Source organism: Cervus elaphus, chromosome 18 (genome assembly GCF_910594005.1).
Source record: "Cervus elaphus chromosome 18, mCerEla1.1, whole genome shotgun sequence".
NCBI lineage: Eukaryota > Metazoa > Chordata > Mammalia > Artiodactyla > Cervidae > Cervus > Cervus elaphus.
In genome coordinates, this window is record NC_057832.1 from 101030889 (window position 1) to 101051397 (window position 20509).

The window sequence follows — 20509 nt, forward strand, 5'->3', positions numbered from 1 at the left end:
GCAGCTTGTCCCACTGCCCCACTTCCAGGCTGCTGGGCCCTGTCACCTCTTGGAACTGGTAGTAGCTCTAAGTACAGGATGGGGAGGAAACGGAGCAGTGTAGACTGCTAAGGTCTCTACTCCGTGCGCGTGTGACACACGTGGGCAGCATGTGCTGAATAAACTGGAGCCTGTCACCCTTCCAATTAAACCCAGTTAACACCAGTATCCATCTTCCTGAAAAACTGAAGCTGGAGTGCAGGGACCCAGCCTAGATTTTTCTGGGTCAGTAATTTCCTAGAGTTTAAATCCTAAGCTATATTCCACAAGTGTCAAGAAAGCTTGCATTAAAAAAAAGAAATCAATATTAGGAATATTTTTCCTTTAAAAATATATTAAATTAAATGTAATTTTAAAAAAGTTTTAAATAGTTTTAATTGCTGCAAAATAAGCAGTCTGTAGGAAATGGTGCACCAACCCTGGGTCCTGGCATGCTGTGAAAGCTCTGGCCAGCCCTCTGCTATTACTCAACTGTTTAAATCTTTGTATCTTATGCGACCCTTATTTCCTTAAACAATCTATCCTACATTCTGCACATTTTAAGGGTGTCTTTTATTTTTTCCTTAATTGCTGTATTGATTTTTTTCTAACAAGCACATAGGGACATTAAGAAAAGAGCATCAGTGAAAAGCCATTCTGTTCTGTTTCCCTTACACTGTTTCCCTTCCCAGAGAAAACTATTCTTACTGTTTCCTGTGAAGCTGTCCAGGTTATGTAGTTTCAAACATAAATGTCAACATGAACACATTCTGTTTGCACCAAAAAAATGCATTTCCAGTATCCTATTCTTTTCTCATTCTAAAGAGCTTTGACAGTGCTCGCTTCGGCAGCACATATACTAAAATTGGAACGATACAGAGAAGATTAGCGTGGCCCCTGCGCAAGGATGACACGCAAATTCGTGAAGCGTTCCATATTTTTAGAAAAAAGAAAAAAAAAATAAAGAGCTTCGACATATTTTTTCGTCTGCACTCACTGTAACTAATTTACTTTCTAAATTGAACAGCAACATTCCCTGTACATAGAGGTGCTATTTAACAGTTTGTGTGCATCACCAATTATCACAAAGTAATATTCTAACCTTGAAAAGCTCTTGGTACCAATATTCTTCCCCACAATTAACTTCCTATGGGACACTAGTTCTCAACAAATAGTTCAAGGAACATGTGTCTTCACAGGGAAGAATTACAATCTTGAGTGGGAAGGGCAAGCTCTCCACACAGCCCCATAAATTCTGGCACATCCCCCATTAATCACCTGTGTAAAAATCATTACATTTAATGAGAAAGCTATTTGAAAGAAGCTTCCAGTGCAACACTGTCCACATGGACCGTCAGCAAAATGGCGACATTCTGTAGCCACGCTGCCCAGCACCCATACATGCCAGCCACATGTGGCTAATGGTTACTTGAAATGTGTCAGTACAACTGAGGAACTGAATTTGTAGTTTAACTTAATTTAAATAACCATGTGTGCCTAGTGGCTACCCTTTCGGACAGACCTCTTCTACTGAATAGTGGATAAACAGAAAAAGATTACAATCCCTGTTATAAAAGAGGGACACATGGGAAACGTGTGTATAAGTATGTATGGCAAGCATGATGGATTAAGCTCAAGCTACATCTCCTGAATCTTCTATCTTGACATATCCAAGGCTGAGTGGACTATTTCTAAAAATAATTTCTCTAGCTAAAGTTGGAGCAAGCCTTAAGAGATATGCTGCAACTACCTTTAAAATCTGAAACTGAAATAGTTTTACTGTACTGAAACTCTATGTTTGATGATGCACTCTGTTTTATAATTTTCCTGGCATGATATTACGTGTGCATCACACTAAATTAACAGTTTCTCTGTTGGGTGGAAAAAACAAGTTTCAGAAGCATATGTATAATACTATGCCAGCTACACACATAAATGTGTGCATATATATATATACACACACGTTTGTGTGTGAATAGAATTTATCTAAAACGGTTCTGCTGAAAAGCACATTCTGTGGTGATGAAAATGTTCTCTGCCTACCCTGTCCAACAGGGTTATTTCGCTACTGAGTGCTTGGAGGATGGCCAGTAATTGATGGAGGAATGGGATCTTTACTTATATTTAATTTTAATTAATTAAAATAGCCACAAGTGGCAAATGGCCAGCCTGTTGGATGGTATGATCTAGAAGAATAAACCTCAAACTGTTAAAAGGCAACTTCAAAGTGTTGTGTTAGTCACTCAGTCATGTCTGACTCTTTGTGATCCTATGGTAAGACCCTTCAAGAGGTCTTACCTCTTCTATCTTCTTAAAGGGAAGATAGATTTTTACTTAAACTTTACAAACCACTGTAGTGTTTTTTAATTATCTAGTTTCATACAACTGGCACCTATAGCTAGCTCATTAAACAAATAAATATGAAGGGGCAGGGTCTTACTAGCCCAGGCCTCCATAACAAATTCCACAGAATGGGTGGCTTAAACCACAAAAAACTTATTAGTACTGGAGGTTGTAAGTCCAAGATGAGGGTGCCAGATGATTGGGTTCTGATGAGAGCTCTCTTCCTGGCTTGGAGACAGACCCCTTTTCACTGTGTCCTCTCACGGGGGTGCAGATAGGGAAATAAAGCTCTGAGCTTCCTCTTCTTACAAGGACACTGATCCCTCATGGGGACACCATTCTCGTGTCTTCTAAACCGATTATCTCCCAAAGGCCCCACCTCTAAATACCATAACATTGGGGGTTAGGGCTTCAATAAGCAAGCTTGCAGGTGTAGACACAAACATACAGTCCATAACAAGAGGACAAAAGAAAGAATTAAAATTCCTTCTACTCTGTGTATTTTTCTCTACTACCTTCATATAGCTCACTGAGTGTCCTAGAAATCTTACTATTAGGTTTCCAACATTTGGTTGTTGGAACACCTGGGACAGTGGCATTTTCAAATAACAAGAGTGTGGCCAAGTCTCGAGACCTTATGATCTTATAAATTCCAGTTTGAAAGAACACACTAATGATTCAATGTGCGTGTGTACTCAGTCATTCAATTGTGTCCAGCTCTTTGGGGCCCCATGGACTGTATTCTGCCAGGCTCCTCTGTCCATGGAATTCTCCAAGCAAGAAATACTGGAGTGGGTTGCCATTTCGTACTCCAGGCGATCTTCTCGACCCAGGGATTCAACGCACATCTCCTGAGTCTCCTCCACTGACAGGTGAATTCTTTACCACAGAGCCACCTGGGAAGGCCCAGTGTTCTCATTCCTCTATGTAATTTCTTGATGCCCTCAGCAACCAAATGGTGATGCCAGATGCACACCAGGCAAGGCTGGGAAGGTCACTTCACATGCTACCTTTAACTGTGCCTGTTTGTAGTTGTGCGGGAATGAGCAGAGCTGCCTTAAAGTGGGTTTAACCTCTGGGTCACCTCAACACATACGTTTTTCCAAGATCATCTGCTGGGAAGCCAAAGGCACCTTTTTGCAGGACGGAGGACTGAGTCAAGCTGAGCTTCCCACAAGCCCAGTAGCTTCTCTTGAGTTTTTGAGGAAACTGCTGCAGCTTCCCACAGGTCCCAAGGTCTCCAGGTATGGGGGCAAGCTGGTATTCTCAAACAATGCCTGTAAAACAGTGGCATCCCTAACCTAGGCTCCTTGGTCAGAAGCAGCCTGTGCATTCAACCGTTATCAAAGTTGCTTTTTTGTGCCCCATACAAAAGATGATGTGAAAATGCTGGTCCAGGCTAGGACAAAGGGGAAATAAGGCATGACTACTTGATGGTTACTGAGATTTCTTTGCAGGTGATGAAAATGTTTGGAACTTGGCAGAGGTGGTGGTTGTACAATATTAATGTATTAAATGTCCCTGTTGAGTTTGAAATGGCTAACTTTATGTTACTTCACCTGAAAAAAACCCACAAAAATCCTTCCCATTCTTCTCAACCAAGCCTTTCGAGCTCCCTTCCCCTTAGCCGTTTCCAGTTACACTGCAGAATCCATCCTGAACTCTGGGAGGGCCCATTAGGGCCCTGGAGAATCTAAATGGATCCTCTCCAACACCACGTATTCTAACTCAGCTGCTGATCTGTTTGTTGCTCTCAAGTTAGTCTATGTTAGTAGTTTTCCAACTTATTCTGCTATTGCCTACACGAATTCCCTAAGGACCTCCCACACTCAGTATTCTGCCAATCTAACACTGAGGGCAAACGCCACCTTCCTGCTCTGTAATGCTGAGAAAATCCCTCAGGAAACTTTGAAGGCACCCTTGACTGCTCTGGCTTCAACAAGTGCAATCATGATGATTGTGGTCAATTAAAATGTCAAATCAGTTGTTTGAGTAAACTGACAAATCGCTGGACTGAACTGTTTTTTCCTAGGTACTACAATAATATACAGTGACTCTCGGTGACAACAGTTAAGAGGGAAAGACAGGGAAATAAAGAAAAATGGTTTTCTTTAGCCTCCTCCCTGTCTTTTGTCGGGCTTCCCTCATAGCTCAGTTGGTAAAGAATCTGCCTGCAATGCAGGAGACCCTGGTTCTATTCTTGGCTTGGGAAGATCTCATGGAGAAGGGATAGGCTACCCACTCCAGTATTCTTGGGCTTCCCTTGTGGCTAAGCTGGTAAAGAATCTGCCTGCAACGCGGGAAACCTGGGTTCAATCCCTGGGTTGGGAAGATCCCCTGGAGAAGAAAAGGCTACTCTGTATAGTCCATGGGGTCGCAGAGTCGGACACGACTGAGCGACTTTCACTTTCACTTGTCTTTTGTCACGTCTACTCCAGTTGTCCTGATCATGCCCTAGAACCATGCTTCCAAAAGATACTTGACTATGAAATCCTTTTTCATACCAACATCTTTCCCTACCAACTGAGACAACAGTGGGTAGAGCACAAACTTTAAAAGAATGACATAGGCCGATGACATGATATAAACTGGTTAGAATCAACTAGGTCCAAAATGATGGATGAGTTATACTTCCAGTAGACCTTGAGCCTCAGCATACACTCATTGTAACACATCAGCAAGCTAAATGGCATACCCACAGGCACCATGACAGTTACAAGGCCAACTATAAAGATCAAAAAGTGGGCGGTGGGCCAAATCCTAGAAATCCCCACCCCTTCCCCAAAATAGCTGGAATACTCCTCCCACTCATTAGCCTACGACATTACCCATCCCTATAACAACCGACAACCCCATACCCTCGGGCCTCTTGCCTTCAAAGTTGGCCCACGCTCTGTCTGTGGAGTATGTTTCTCCCGTAATAAATCTTTATTCACTCTACTAAGGCTTGCTCTTGAATTCTTTCCTGCACAAAGCCAAGAACTCACACTCAGCAGCTGTCCCAGGGGTCTGAAGATGACCTGAGATGTGACCATCCTCTCATGCCCCATCTCTCTCTCCTGCAACACAACCCTTACTTTCTCCATCTCAGTAAATGGCACCTTCCTTCACCTAGTTGTTCAGTCTAAAAACCTCAGTTATCTTTGGCTCTTCTTTCGTTCATACCTCACAAATGACTTATCAGGAAAATGCACCAGCTCTATTCTCAGTGTCCCTAATCCAAGTGTCTCTTCCCCAATCCAGACTGAGCTACCAACCCACCTCCGGCACACCACCTCTCATCTAAACCACACCAGCTTCTGCTTTTGACCCCCAAACCCCCAAGGGCATCCAAAGTGACCTTTTAAAATAACAAGTCTTAATACATCTTTCCCCTATTCAGAACGGCTCCTCATGCCTTACATGGACTGGACCCTGGTCTCTCTCCAACTTCATTTCCAAATGCTCTTTCCTCTGCTGCCTGTTCTGCGGACAGAGCTGTTCCTCTGACAAGCCAAGCACAGTCTCCTCCCAGAGCCTCCCAACCGTCAGCTCCCTGAGCCTGGAGTGCTCTTCCTCCACCGAGGGCTGGGGACCAAATGTTTGCATCCCCCAGAATTCACGGGTTGAAGCCGAACCCCACTGTGATGGTATTCGGAGGTGGTAGTCCTGGGAGTTGATCAGGTCATGAGGATGGAGCCCCCATGATGGGAATTAGTGTCCTTGTAAGAAGAGGCTCAAGAGAAATGATCTTTCTCTCCACCCTGTGAGGATACAGGAAGAAGGCAACTGTCTGAAATCAGGAAGAGTCCTCGACAAGCACCTGCTGGCCCCTGATCTCAAGACTTCCAGACTCCAGAAGTGTGTGAGAAATAAAAGTCGTTAAACTGCCCATCTATGTTACATTTGTTACAGCAGCCCAAGCTAACAAAGACACAGGTCCTTGGTTAACTGTCACCTGCGCCGAGCAGCCTGGGACGTGGGGAACATAGCTGCACACCCCGCCCTCCCACTTCTCCCACCTCTTTCCTTAGCCATACTTTCGTTGCAGCCTTCATCACCATGTGGCATCACAGCACGTGTTCACTGGTTTCCTGGGCGCCTCCCACCCCAGAACAGAAGCTCCAGTGGACAGAAGTTTTGTTTTGGGTTCTAATATGGCCCCAGCATTCAGAGAGCCTGGCTGGTGGTGATGCTCAAGAAACATCTACTGAACAAATTAATAGCTAGTTCTCATAGAAGAGTCTCTCAGAATAATCATAAACTGCTTCTCTAGAGTAAAACAATACAAATTTCATAGAAGACTCTCTCAGAATAATCATAAATTGCTTCTCTAGAGTAAAATAATACAAACAAAGAGTTGGGAGAGAGGGTAGTATGACAGTCAGGACCTGGGAGCTCTCTCAAGGGCAGTGAAGCTGGGGCACATCAGTGTCGCCAAGTCCAGCCCAGGATGCAGTCAGCTCAGGCTCCTCCAGAGGAGGCAGAGTTCGTTTCCAGCTAATCAAAGCAGCTAAAATTGGGCTAAACCGTCATCCTCAGTGATCTGGAAGTGGTTCCAACATACCCTCTGTGAAGCCACTTAAAATATCAGACCTGTAGTGAAGCATGTCAAGGCCTAAGTCTGAAGCTGGCCTTTAGAAGGTAACAGAGGGGCAAATAAAATACCTTGGTGAGAATATGCTACACACAAGAATCACAGTGACACCAAATGCACCATAAGCTGAACAAAGGTGGTATAATTTTCAGGCAGAGTAAGGACACTGCCATCCAGCAATCATCCTGAATAAAACATTATCACATGTGGAAGAATAAAAACACCACCACACATGACTTTCAGCTACTTAGTTCTACAATTCCTCACTATAAATGTAAAGTCAACACTCGGTGTGCAAACAGTCTATTACTGTATCATGAATTCTACTGTGTACAGTCAGCCTTTGAGAGAGGAAACACGGGAGAGAAGAAAAACTGCATCTACAGTAGTTAAGAACATGAGATTTGCAGCCCAAACTCAGATGGTGTTCCCACCAAGTGACCTGCCATTTAAGGGATCTTGAGGAAATGACCATTTTCGGAGCCTCCTCTGTAAAGTGTGGATCGTCTCGGCAACCTTACAGGATTCTTTAGAGACCGTATGAAATTGTGTCAATGTAATGCCCAGCACAGACTTTAATCATGTACTGGAATCCCACATGTAGATGGTTTCATATGACCACCACAAGGGCAGCGCCATATCATTCATACTCTAAATCTCTGTATCCCTGAATGCATGGCTCTGGAATGAAATAATTAATAAATCAAAGAATAGTGTCTATTAAATGTTCCTATTTTTATGTGAAAGGCAACCAAAGAGATGAGACAAAGAAGAGAAGGGGGAAAACAGTGAGAGGCGTAAGGAGCCGCAGAGAGGCAGCATTTACAAGGAGCAGCAGGAGAGTGGGCAGCCGCCCTCCAAGAGCAGATCAGAGTTAGCACACGAAGGCAGAGACAAGAACAACAGCTGAGGTTTACTTAGCAGAGGTGGGGGCCAGAACTCTCACCTCACTGCACCTTGATAATCTGCAAAGGTGAGCCACACTGAAGACAATGTTTTTATTAGAACACTGTAATAATAAAACCAAACTCTCTGGGAAATTCCTGCCCATTTCTAATCTGAAAGATGCCAATCAAAATTTCCACTGCAACCATGTGGAATAAGCCCTAGGGCACTATCTTTGCACAGTACAGAACCATCCAGCACCGGAGGGAGGTGGCTCCTGTGTGTGGCCTGGCGTGGCATCTGGCTAAGGTCATGGAGTGAAGCTCTAGGTACTCACATGCACACAGCACAAGAGCGCCAGGAACCTGCCACCCTGCAGTAAATTCCAGCTTTCCTCCCACAGAAGGCAAAGGACAGAAGCACAGTAACACTTTACTGTACTCAGAAAAACAGACACGTGTACTTTGCCTTATGACAGAAGTCAGTGTGATAGAAATGAAACCTACAAAGACGATTCAGACAGTATGAAAGGTGGATGAAAACCTAAGAAGTCATCAGGTCATGGATGCCAAGGGCCAGAGAAGGCTGGGTGGTGGGTGGAACAAGAGCTCCCACTGCAGAAGCACATCAGCAGATGAGAGTAAGACAGGAGAAGCATCGTGAGTTTGATGTTAGCTTAGTAACTAACAGGCACCATGAAGAATCAGAAGGATAGCTAACCAGAATCAAAGGATGCAAGTGCTGTTCAGTACTTACTGGGCAACCAATCCCTCCATTTATGCAAACAGGTACCAATCCACCTCATTGTATGATTCACGCCAACAGTGCTCAGCAGTGCAGGTGCAAGCAAAAGGACAAACAGGTCAGGAGAGTTACTTAAAACCTGGACCATGGATTCCACATGGGTAAGAGGGAACGAAGACAGGAAGGAACTAAGGCTGAGTTTCAGTGAGAACAAATGCGAGGCGGAGGGTGGGATGGACGAGAGGGTGTGGTCAAGGAAGGAATTTCAGACTTACTGATCTGAGCCGTGAGTGGACAAGGTCTAGGAAGTGGGGAGCTGAGGGGAACTGGTGAGAAGATCACTGGTGATGACGAACAGTCACGAAAGGAAGTGGATGATCCCATGAAGCTGGGGCAGGGTGGAGGACGATGAGGCAGTCATCAGTGATGAGTGGGAATAACGAGGACGTCGGCATGTAAGAGTCACCTGCTGGGGTACAGGGGTTGCAAGGATGGTTACACACAGGGCTGAGGCTCCACAGAGTAGGGGGTGGATGGGAAGGTGGAAAAGCAAAGATCCAGCACAGCCTTGCCTGGCGTGGGCCCCGGCCCAGCTTCTGAATAGCTTTTCATCTCTGTAATGATGAAACTAATCTACCTAAATCAGGTAGTTCTGCCCATTTTTTACCTGAAAGATGTAATCCAATCTTTCTTGTGCATTTATATAAAATAAACACTGGTAGAAAAACTCAGGTTTTCCAAGATAAAATCTTCAGTGACTGGGCATTCATTGTAGAATCTTCAGAAGTTCACAAATCTATCCTACATGTCTAAAGAGTGCAACTAGATTAACATTTCTATTAGATTTTCTCAAAAGCCATTTTTTTTTTTTTACTATACCTTTTATCAACTGGGGACAAAGATCTGCCTCAAAACTGGAGATCTTTTTCCTTATCATTTAGATAGAAGATACAGGGATCTGGTAAATTTCTACTATCCCCTCATCTTCCAGTATTCGTCACTGACTCCACCTATGAACTCATATACGATGCAGTCTTTATGTTAATGAAGAAGTATTTCCTGGAGAAATGTGATTCTCCCAGCCCTCTGAACAGGACTTGTTCAGGGATCCTCTCCTCTGGGCAGACGGCATAACAACACACCTCCATTCCCCAGCCCCTCGGGTGGATGCCCCTTGTTCTGCCAGAGCATTCCATAGGAAGCTCTCTTTCTGTATCTTACTACATTTGACTGTCAACCAAAACAAGCTTTATGACCCTGGACAAATGCTTAACCTCTCTCTGCCCTAATTTATCCATGTATAAAAGAGAGAAAATAGAGTCACGTGGTCGCTGGGGCGGGGAAATGGCGGCTCCACGAGAGAGCAGGGCTTCAGTGGGGAGGAGCGAGCATGGAGGAAGCATTTATGACCTTCTGATTCCCGGGTGGCTCAGATGGTAAAAGCGTCTGCCCGCAGTGCGGGAGACCCAGGTTCAATCCCTGCGTCAGGAAGATCCCCTGGAGAAGGAAATGGCAATCCACTCCAGTACTCTTGCTTAGAAAAGTCCATGGATGGAGGAGCCTGGCAGGCTACAGTTCATGGGGTCACAAAGAGTCAGACACAATGGAGTGATTTCACTCACAGTGAGGTGAAACAAACAGAGAAGAGAGATTCAGTTCTAATGTCCAAAAATCAGATTGAAAGACTGACTCCTCCTGGTTCTTCCTACTTCAATTTGAACCCATTTGAGGTTCTTCAGATAGATCCCAAAGTGACAGATGAAGAAATAAAAAAAGACATTTCGGCAATTATCCATACTGGTGCATCCTGACAAAAATCAAGATGATGCTGACAGAGCACAAAAGGCTTTGAAGCTGTGGACAAAGCTTACAAGTTGCCACTGGATTGGGAGCAAAAGAACAGGGCCCTAGATGTAATTCAGGCAGGAAAAGAAGATGTGAAACACACCGTTAAAGAGTGAAAAAAGCAATTAAAGATGGAAGGAAGGCCTACGAATGTGGAGGAGGATGACCCTGAGCTGTTCAAACAAGCAGTATACAAACAGACCATGCAACTCTTTGCTGAGCTTTCTTTTCCTTAAAAGGAAAGAGAGAGAAGCCGAAGAGATGCATGAAAGGAAGCAACAATGGGAGGAAGAGACTGAAGCTCAAGCAAAAGCCAAATGAGAAAGGGAGTAGCAGAAAAATGTTTTAGCAAAGTCTAGATGGTAGCGTGGACAGCTGGCGAAACTTCCAAGCAAATACAAAAGGAAAGAAAAAGAGAAACCGGATCTCCCTGAGACCACCAACAGTAAAGATGGAGCAGCGTGAGTGACCGCCAAGGGTCACGGCCACAGAACCTTCCCCAACTGTCTGCCTCCCGCTTTGAAGGACTCATTCTTTCCTCCCATTTTCACCCCAACATAGAGTAGTATTTGCTTTCTAGTCCATTTTGTTTTCAATACAGTAATACCGATCAGAGTAATTCTTTTGTACATTGAAATGAGGGGCTCCGTTTAAAAAGAAACCTCCCCCCAGCGCTTACCCCAGACCAACTGGGACCGGAAGGTGCTGCCTTCTCTTCCCACAGCCGGTAACTTCATGTTCTGTATTTCACTGAAGTGTGATGGTTAGAAACATCATGTGTCGTTTGTGGAAATAATCCAATTAAACACACTGCTGACACTGGTGTTGCCGTGACTTCAGAGACAAGCCTGGCCCACCCTAGGAAGCCCCTTCGCTTAGGAAGACCCTTGTTTCTGGGTGTGGCGTCCTTCGAAGCCCCAGATGAGATCAGAAGGCAGCGGACACCCAGAGCAGTCACCAGACGCCCTGACGTCCCTGCAGTTTGGCATGTGCTTTCCCATCTGACTGGCCAACCCGCATGGCACGAGGCTCCAAGTCACCCAACCTGTTCACTCTCCAAAGAGCTAGCCGTCCTCCCTCTCATACCGTGGTATCCTTGCCTATCTGCATTTGTTAGTAGTAATATTCTGTATATGTAATAAATTTTTATACTCTAAAAAAAAGAATAGAGAGAATAACAGTACAAACATCATAGGGCTTTTGTATTAATTCATGAGATGAAGTTAATGCCTAGAAAGCACTTGGAACAGTTTCCAGCACACAGTAAATGCAACACAAGTGTTCGCTGTTCTTATAACAATACTTATTTGCATGTCTTTCCTTCTGTCCCATGTTAGCACCTTTAAAATAAGAGATTAGGTCTTAATCTTTATGTCTCCAGGGCCTAGTACTGTGACTGGCAAATAGGAGACGTGAGGTGAATTAACACCATGAATCAACTGGTAAACCAATTTTTATTTCACAAAAAAATGTGGCAACATAGATATTAAAAACAAGCCAAGGCATTATCCTATTTACAATCCACCTTGTTTAAAAATAACCTAAGGAAGTCCATGAACTACAGCCTGCCATTTCAAATACGTATGAAATATGAAATGAAAGAAGTTAAAATTAAGACTAGAATTGCATTGTCAGTACCACTAAAAGGTCAGTATCATAAAGGACTTCTTAAGCATTCTGTGGCTCAGATACATTGAGACTCTGAGAACTGGTACATTCTCACTCAAAGAGCCTGGAGGCTTGACTTTACCAGGACTCGTTACCATTTCTTCCACAGACCAAGATACCCAGGGAGGAAATGGAAAACCATAACGACAGAGTGCACCTACTTCATCGGTCACACTTCTGCAGTAGGAGAGTAGCCAAGTTGTTGGTGGCAGAGGGAATCAACTGAGGCATCCAAAAGAAAGTGCAAATGATTGTGCCTACAAGCTCAAGTCACTCACAAAGCCCTCAGGCCCTCTGAGCTGGGAGGTGCCTTCTCTGCGTCTCCAGTTACAAACAGCCAATATTTAGGTTTCATCTTGGGTTTAACATTTCTACAGAACCCCTGATGCGGGATCACAGCGTAGCCCTATTAAAATTAGCACCACTGGTACTCTAATATTCTGGTTCTCCTCAGATTCTCTCTGACACGACTGAAAATGAATCTAGTCACACAACTAGGGGGACCTTCCTCTCTCACTGGTGCACGAACAGAAGCCACCTTATTCATTAAAATGGAATTTAGTGCAAGTCCATGTTAAAGAAAGTCTGGGAGTACTAAGTGTTTCACAAAGGAAGAGAAATGTTTACCATATCCTCCTGGACAATCCAAGTAGAAGTGAAGTTGCTCAGTCATGTCTGACTCTTTGCGACCCCATGGACTGCAGCCCACCAGGCTCCTTGGTCCATGGGATTTTCCAGGTATGAATACTGGAGTGGGTTGCCATTTCCTTCTCCAGGGGATCTTCCCAACCCAGGGATCAAACCCAGGTCTCCCTCATTGTAGGCAGACGCTTTACCATCTGAGCTACCAGGGAAGCCCAGGTTTTAATCCAGGTAGAAACCTACATAAAAAGGATGAGGGTGAAGAGCTAGAGGAAAGTCTTTAGTAAACCAAGGTTGTGTCTATTTGCTGGAAGAGTTCCTCACTCCCTTCCACATTTTCCCTCAAGCCACAGAGCAGGACACCTTCTAAGGAAGACTGAAACAACTGACATATCTGGAGAGATATAAACTCAAGTGTGAACACAGAAGAAACAAATGATTAATGGACCTCCCTGGTCCACATGCTGGAAACTCTACTGATAATAACAAACTCAGATACAGGCACATGAGAAGATATCTGCTTTTCCAAACAACTTCACAGCTAAATGAAATCATTTCAAGCAGTAAATTCTATTCTCCTTTCCCATACAAGCCAGCATTAATATATACAAAACACTCCCATCAGAGAAAGAGCATTAAGCAGATAACGCATAAAACATACAACATATCTTAATAGTGTGTTTTTCTATAATTAAGTATTAAAGCTTTTTCATTTACTTATTTTAAATGAAAAGATGAAAACTGAGGTTTCAATCTGACAGGGACTGCATCTGAGGATTAAAATGTCCATGGACATACCTCTTAACTCATCTTTTAATTGCTGCATAAATGGTTGCCTAGGAAACTTCCCAACTGGATGAAGAAGCACAAGTGAACTCTCGTTTCCAAGCTTGCAGGTATGACTCACTATTTTTGCTCCCACAAAGTAGGTCCTCCTGAATTCTGAGAGGTAGATATTTTTGCAACCTGGATAACAATTAAAAAAAGAAGAAGAATTATTTTGAATATATGTTTTTAACAGGAATAAAAGTTAAGGGCGAGTCCCTATTTCCATCAGGTTTAGAAGAGAAATGTGTATTCTCAAAATAGGCCTGCACAATCCATATCACGTAGTTATGGACGGTTATTTTTCTGGCAGTATGTTGACAAGACAGTAATTAAACATAATAATAAGAGAGAACAGAGAAAACATTGGAACAAAACCACCACAGAGACATTTGTCAAAGAAGAATCCGGTCAGAGGGATGTGACCCCGAAGATCACTGAGACCTGCCCCAAGTTCAGGTTCCCTGACAATTCTTGCAAACCTAGCTACATCTGTGCCCAGAATGACACCACGACATCGTCAAACAGAGACCAGAAAACACAGTGCAGATCGTTGCACGCCAAGGGGTAGTAACCTGGGGCAAGGGCACCTCTGAAGGTTCTATTTTAACAAACAGCAGATGTACTAAAGGAGGCTGAAGTAGTAGGTTCAGCCCGCACGTTTCTGAGAAAGGACAGAACCTTACGTAAGTACAGGGAATTAGGGCAGAAACGCAGAGCAGAGCTTCAGGGCCAAGGCCGGGTGCAGGTGATTCCCTAGTTGTCACTGCTTCTGATGTTTCGGGCAGAGATGGACCGGGCCTGTGGAAGGGGAGGGAGGGAAGAATGGGCCCACCGCCCACGGGAAGGGTCTCCACTCTTTCCTGAGCTCTCCCTCTAACATCTTTCCATTATCAACTTAACATCATCATCATCTCTTTTACTGTGGTGGTAACAATTATTATTCAAATTAAAAACCTAAAACTGACTCTTCTGGAGGAAAACCTATTAATGATTACTAATTCCTAACTCCACCTCCCCCCCGTTGAACCTATTAAAGAAAATCTTCCCAGAACCTGGTCTGGAACAGAACCAAGTTGCCTACTGTGAAATTCACAACATCCTAGTGGAAAGACATCAACAACATTCCAGATAAAATGTTTTCTTTCCTATGCAATTTTTCTAGTGAACCTGGAGAAGATTAAGGTCTATTCTGGGGAACGCAATACCACTCACCCAGTTAGTTGTCAACTATCAGTTAAGAGTCTAGTCTAAGGATTTGCAACCAGACATGCTTTTCAGTGATGATTTAATCATTCTTCCTACTAAGAGTGATTCTGAATACACCTACCAGGGGCCTCTTTCCTCTCACTGCAAAACTGTTAGCAAAACGCTGGCATGTGCTCATAACTCAACTGTCTGAGGAGCTGTCTTTAACAAACACTAACCTCAAGCAGGTCCTAACACCCTGCAGTTCTAAGCATGTTCCTCAGTCTCTAGATTCTGAAGGCCTTTGAATAAGCAGCAATGTCCCCCAGGAGCACCTCGAGGGCCTGAGATGGCCCCTGGCTCTCGCTCCCCTTCCATGACCAAATCCCATCGTCTCCCCCACCTCCCAGCCTCCCAAACCTAGGTCATCTGTCAGTTTTTCCAGAATGTTCTGCCATGAGTGTCTGGTCTGCCGGCCCTACTGGGTGCTTCTGTAATCAAGAGCTGTTAGCACACTGCTTTCTATTTATTTCCCCAGACTGTAGGCTTACTGAAGACGGTGCTGGGCTTTTTTTATTTCTGTATCCCCCACCTTATCAGGGGCTTCCGGGGTGGCGCTGGAGGTAAAGAACCCACCTGCCAATGTAGAAGACATGAGATGCAGGTTCGATCCCTGGGTCAGAAAGATCCTCTGGAGGAGGGCATGGCAACCCACTCCAGTATTCTTGTCTGAAAAATCCCATGGACAGAGGCGCCTGGTGGGATATAGTCCACAGGGTCGCAAAGAGTCGGACATGACTGAAGCGATTTAGCATGCACACCTAATCCGAGCCTGGCTTAAAATGGGCAACTGATGTTTGTTGAATGAATGAATGTAGGAAAGAGAGGAAGCTGGAAAAGAATTTACTGCAAGAGGTATTCCCTGTGCAGCTTCAAAACCATCCCTGAGATGCAAACTGGTTCTGGACTGAGGGGGACTGGGCTCCACCAGGCAGCCCATGAAGCCCTCTCCAGCAGACCCGGCTCAGAGCAGGCACACAAGGACCCTACAGACTGTCTCAAGTCCACTGGAGAGCACAGCCAGCCCAGCAGGAGGTGGATCAAATGCACCACTCCCTGAAGTTTTGCCACCAGAGGAAAAATGAAGGGGATTTTAGAGGAGAAGCAACATAAAAAGGAGGGAAATAAAAGATGGAAAGCAATGCCCAAAGACCCTCACAGATGGGACTCTGCTAGGCAGAGGAACAAAAAAGTTTAGTTTTTCATGAAAATATGTTATTTAAGTTTTTGAGGTATAAAGGTCTGCAGAAGCACCAGGAAAACTCAGGGGAAACTTTTTTAACTGCTGGTTGGCTTTCGGATGGGGCGGGAAGGACTTGCAAATGCCTTACAGGGAAGACAGCCTCTGTTCCCTGCCACCTCCCCCAATCTTTCATATCTCTAGAGCGCTTTTCCCAAGAATGAACCCCACCGAGGCCTGGGCATGGTGTGGGGGATACGGCAGAGGACACTCAGGCACCACCTCCTGTGTACCTGCCAGGAGATATCCTTTCATGGAGGACAACTTCCATTCTGTACTCAAACCTGCAAGTGTGCGTGAGAGTGGTGGAGTGGATGGCCGCCTCTTGTTTACTGCTGGGGTCTCACAGGTTCCTGGCAGGACAGGGTCAGGGAGTGAAAGGGGGTGCAAACACCACTCTGTCCTTGCAGAAGCCACGGCATCTCCCCAGGGCCCGAGGAAGCACAGCACGACACAGGTGGCCGGCTCGAGGCCCTCTGACTGCCCCTGTCAGAGTATACCAATCCCCTGGGCTGTGTCATGGCTCTTCAGCCTGGCAGTTTCCCCCAAATGGCCCACCAGTTATTATCTTTCTGAAGATCATTTCCAGTCTTTAGAATCTGACCTGATGATAACTGCAGGACACAGACCTGCCAGAACTGAGCAGTAAAAGGACGCCTGACCCTGCGTACCAAGGACAGGAGAGCCTGCAGCTAATCGGAGTAGGCCCGTGGGTGCAGCAGAAGGTAGCTGGTGGGGGGGTGGGGTGCCGCCGCACTCCTGTCTCCAAAAGTTCTGTAGGGTTTTCATTACTTACTGCAGGAAAAAAGAGCTGGTATAAATCCAGAGATCTTATACTTAATAGGCCTTTGACTGACCTGGGAACAAACTAATTTTTTCTATTCATTTTATAAGGCTCAGCCTTTCTCACTCTTGCACATCTCTACTTAGAAAAGGGGATGAGTAATAGTAAAAACACTGGTATGCCGAACAGCACTCACAACTGAGAGAGAGAATGTGTGCCGCACGGCCCTCCACTCCACACACATTCTACAGCTTCAAGAGAGACTTATTATAGAACCCGTGGGAATCCCCCCACATGAATTGAAGACTCTTCTGACTGGCTAAAAGTGGAACTGAGGGGCCAGGGAAAGGATTTCCCCTGCGGTTGATTAAAAACATTATTCTGTTTTTGAGCTGTCATACCGAGTGACCATGAAGTGAGCAAAATTTTTCTTAAAATATACTTTTTGAACTTTCCCCTCTAGTACTGGATGTTAAGATGGACTTAAAGACAAAATCCTCTAACATGCTCAAAAAAACTTCTTAAATGAGTTCACAGTCATATGAAGAGGGAACACAAAGCTCTAATGTTCCGAAAATACACTTTAACCAGTGCACCTTAATGAAACGTGCGCGCCTGTGGATGAAATTAAGTGTCTGCAAATGTGGACTTGCAAAATTGGTTATTTTCAGCATCACGAAGTCATTACAATGTTTTTTGAAATGGTAGGTTCCCTAAGAGCACATACAATGATGATTTGATGAACAAAAACATAATTTTTATATATTTCATTTTGAGGACATTCCTATTGTATGCTAAAACAATAAAACATTCTTCTTCTTTCATTCTTCTTTAGAAATGGACTTGAAGGCAAAATGTAGTCATCTGAATTGAGCTCAAAGGACTAATCAAATCAAAAAGTCAACATTCATTGGAATTTCACCCCACAAATGACACAACAAGCAATCTGGAAATGTGAACTCCTAAGGTTCCAACGGAGTAGCCCATGTAGTACACGAATTTAACACATAGGATCCAAAGATTTTTAAATAAAACCAATAAAACAAACAAACAAAGACTAGGAGAAACATTGTTTTGGGAAACATTCCTCCCAGGACTTGAGAAACTACTTCAAGTCCTTCTTAGGGCCAGGCAACTTTTATTGATGCTTAAGGCTTTAAACACAAAGTACAAAAAACAATAGGCATGGTTTAAACACAGGGTCTTTCAAGGCTCAGTGGTAAAGAACCCACCTGCCAATGCAGGAGACTCAGAAGACCTGGGTTCAATCCCCAGGTTGAGAAGATCCCCTGGAGGAGGAAATGGCAACCCACTCCAGTATTCTTGCCTGGAGAATCCCCTGGACGGAGGAGCCTGGCGGGCTACAGTCCATGCAGTCGCCAAGAGTCAGACACAACTGAGCACACACGCCAGACAGATAAGACAATTAACAAACCTCTTACATTGGGACTATATTGTGCTTACTGACTTGCTTCCAAATAGTAGAGTATCCTAACAGGGGAGGGGGGAGAATACATTACAGTGAAGAACTGATCACTACCCTGGTCAGGTGATCAAGGTCAGTGCCATCATGTCACGATGATAGCATGTTCCCTGGACACAGGTGATAAGAATGTCACTTCACCTCCGTGGTCCTCCTCTCAGAACCCTACAACTAGGCTAATAATCAGAAAAACAGGAGAGAAATCTGCACTCAGGGGCGGTCAACAAAACATCTGTCCAGTATTCCTCAAAAGCGACATCATCAAAAACAAGGCAAACCTAAGTAACTGTTACAGACCAGAGGAAATTAAGGAGACATGACAAGATGTAATGTGATGTAATGTGGGTGGATCCCGAAACAGGAAAAGGACATTAGGGAAAAACAGTGAAATCTGAATAAACTTTTAGTTAATACTGAAGTCAGTGGACTTTAGTTAATACTAAGGAACCAATGTTTGTTCCTTAATGGTGACAGATATGATAATGTAAGAGTAAGCAACTGGGGTAACTGGGTGGGGGACGTATGGGAACTCTGCACTACGCTTGCAACTTTTCTAAAAGTACTCAAACTTTCAAGAGCTCCGTCCACAACACTGATGCCACGGTGCTTTGGGTGGGTGCCGCGCCAACAGGGACATACACGGGCTGCGACCCCGGCCACTCTGTACGCTGACCGACAGACACTCGGGCCGATCTGGGAGCCTCAGACACCAGGGACCACAGATGGCGTGCATGTGAAACAGGAACAGACATCTCTGAGCGCCTAACACTCTCATCTGAAGTGAAAAATAGGCAATTTTATGCAAGGAAAAAAGACAAAGGCTAAATGGGCTGGCCTGGAGCCATCAGAGCTCTGTGAAAACACATGACAAACCAGCCCCCATCCTCACTCAGCAAATACTGCTGCCAGAATCCAGCAGGTGTGAAAAAGAGCCACAGCCCTCCCTCCCACGTGCTGCAGGCTCTGTGTCCTATTTCCGTATCACAAAAAGGTGAACCTGAGAAGGAGAGGCACAGAATTCTTTTAAGGATGTGAGGGAGAAAGGGCATTCCAAGAGCCCTTTGACCAAAGAGCACAGAACCATGTCTCTTCAAGAATCCGTCCAGTCAGCGCACATGTGGCACCATCTGAGCCGTGTTCTGTAGCAAGGAGGCCAGAGTCTCGGAAGGGCTGCTCAATATAGAAACACATTTGTCTACAGAATAAACATGTGGCACGATTCGGTTTGCTGCAATGGATTTCTTTAATTGCCTTGAATTTTAATTGAAAGAGAAATCTGGGGATTTATCTTCGCTAACCAAAAAGTTCCAGAATTCGAAAGCTAGATGAATATGCAGTACTCATTGGGCCAGAAAATTAAAATATAAATGATTTTAAAATTTTCTCAGGAAACTAACATACTGTCAATCAAAATCATAACAGTTCTAGAGGGAAAGTGACCGACTGTTTAAAGTTGATCTGAAAGAGAAATGATATAGAAATATCCCAGAAAAATCTGAAAAATAATAACAGTACAGATGATGATGAAGGATCCTGTTCTACCAACTCTAATAATTAAGACAGTATGGTGTAGATCCAGAATCAACAAACAGACCAATGGAAGAGTAACACACCTGAAAATAAAACAAATAGCAAAAATTGCTTCCTTTATTCAACCATCTATTGAGGTATGGACACTGCTGATCATTCCTTGATAGTGAAACGAAAAAGGCAAAGTCAAATCAAAAGGACAGTATGTGAATGCTGGCCAACCACATGGGGAGAATATAAGCTAAATGTTTTTTTCACATCTTACATGTGAATCTATTCCAGATAAATGTTAATTATAAAACACACCCTAGCATCACATGAATAAAACACAGGTGAGTATTTATACACAATTTTGTGATAGGAAAAATGTGAGTTCAAAGATCATCATTGCAAATTGGGTCGATCTAAATGTCAACAGGGGCACAGTTAAGTAAATGGATGGTTATGTAGTCCTTAAATTGTTGATAAAGAAATGTACTTACTAACATGCAAAATGTAGTATTTAGTAAAAAGGTAAGGTATAAAAATTATGTCTGCAGTACAAGTGAAAGTGAGAGTCGCTCCGTTGTGTCTAACTCTGAGCAAACCCAAGTCTATAGCAAACTATAGAGTCCATGGAATTCTCCAAGCCAGAATACTGGAGTGGGTAGCCTTTCCCTTCTCCAGCAGATCTTCCCA

At 44.1% G+C, this 20509-nt stretch overlaps 1 non-coding gene and 1 pseudogene across 1 annotated transcript; both read left to right on the forward strand.

The window, feature by feature from the left end:
* Nucleotides 1-853: 853 nt before the first annotated feature.
* Nucleotides 854-960, forward strand: LOC122674932. The gene has a single exon (XR_006335096.1). It is a non-coding gene; the product is annotated as a U6 spliceosomal RNA (small nuclear RNA).
* Nucleotides 961-8974: 8014 nt separating this feature from the next.
* Nucleotides 8975-10880, forward strand: LOC122673878 (annotated as a pseudogene).
* Nucleotides 10881-20509: the final 9629 nt, after the last annotated feature.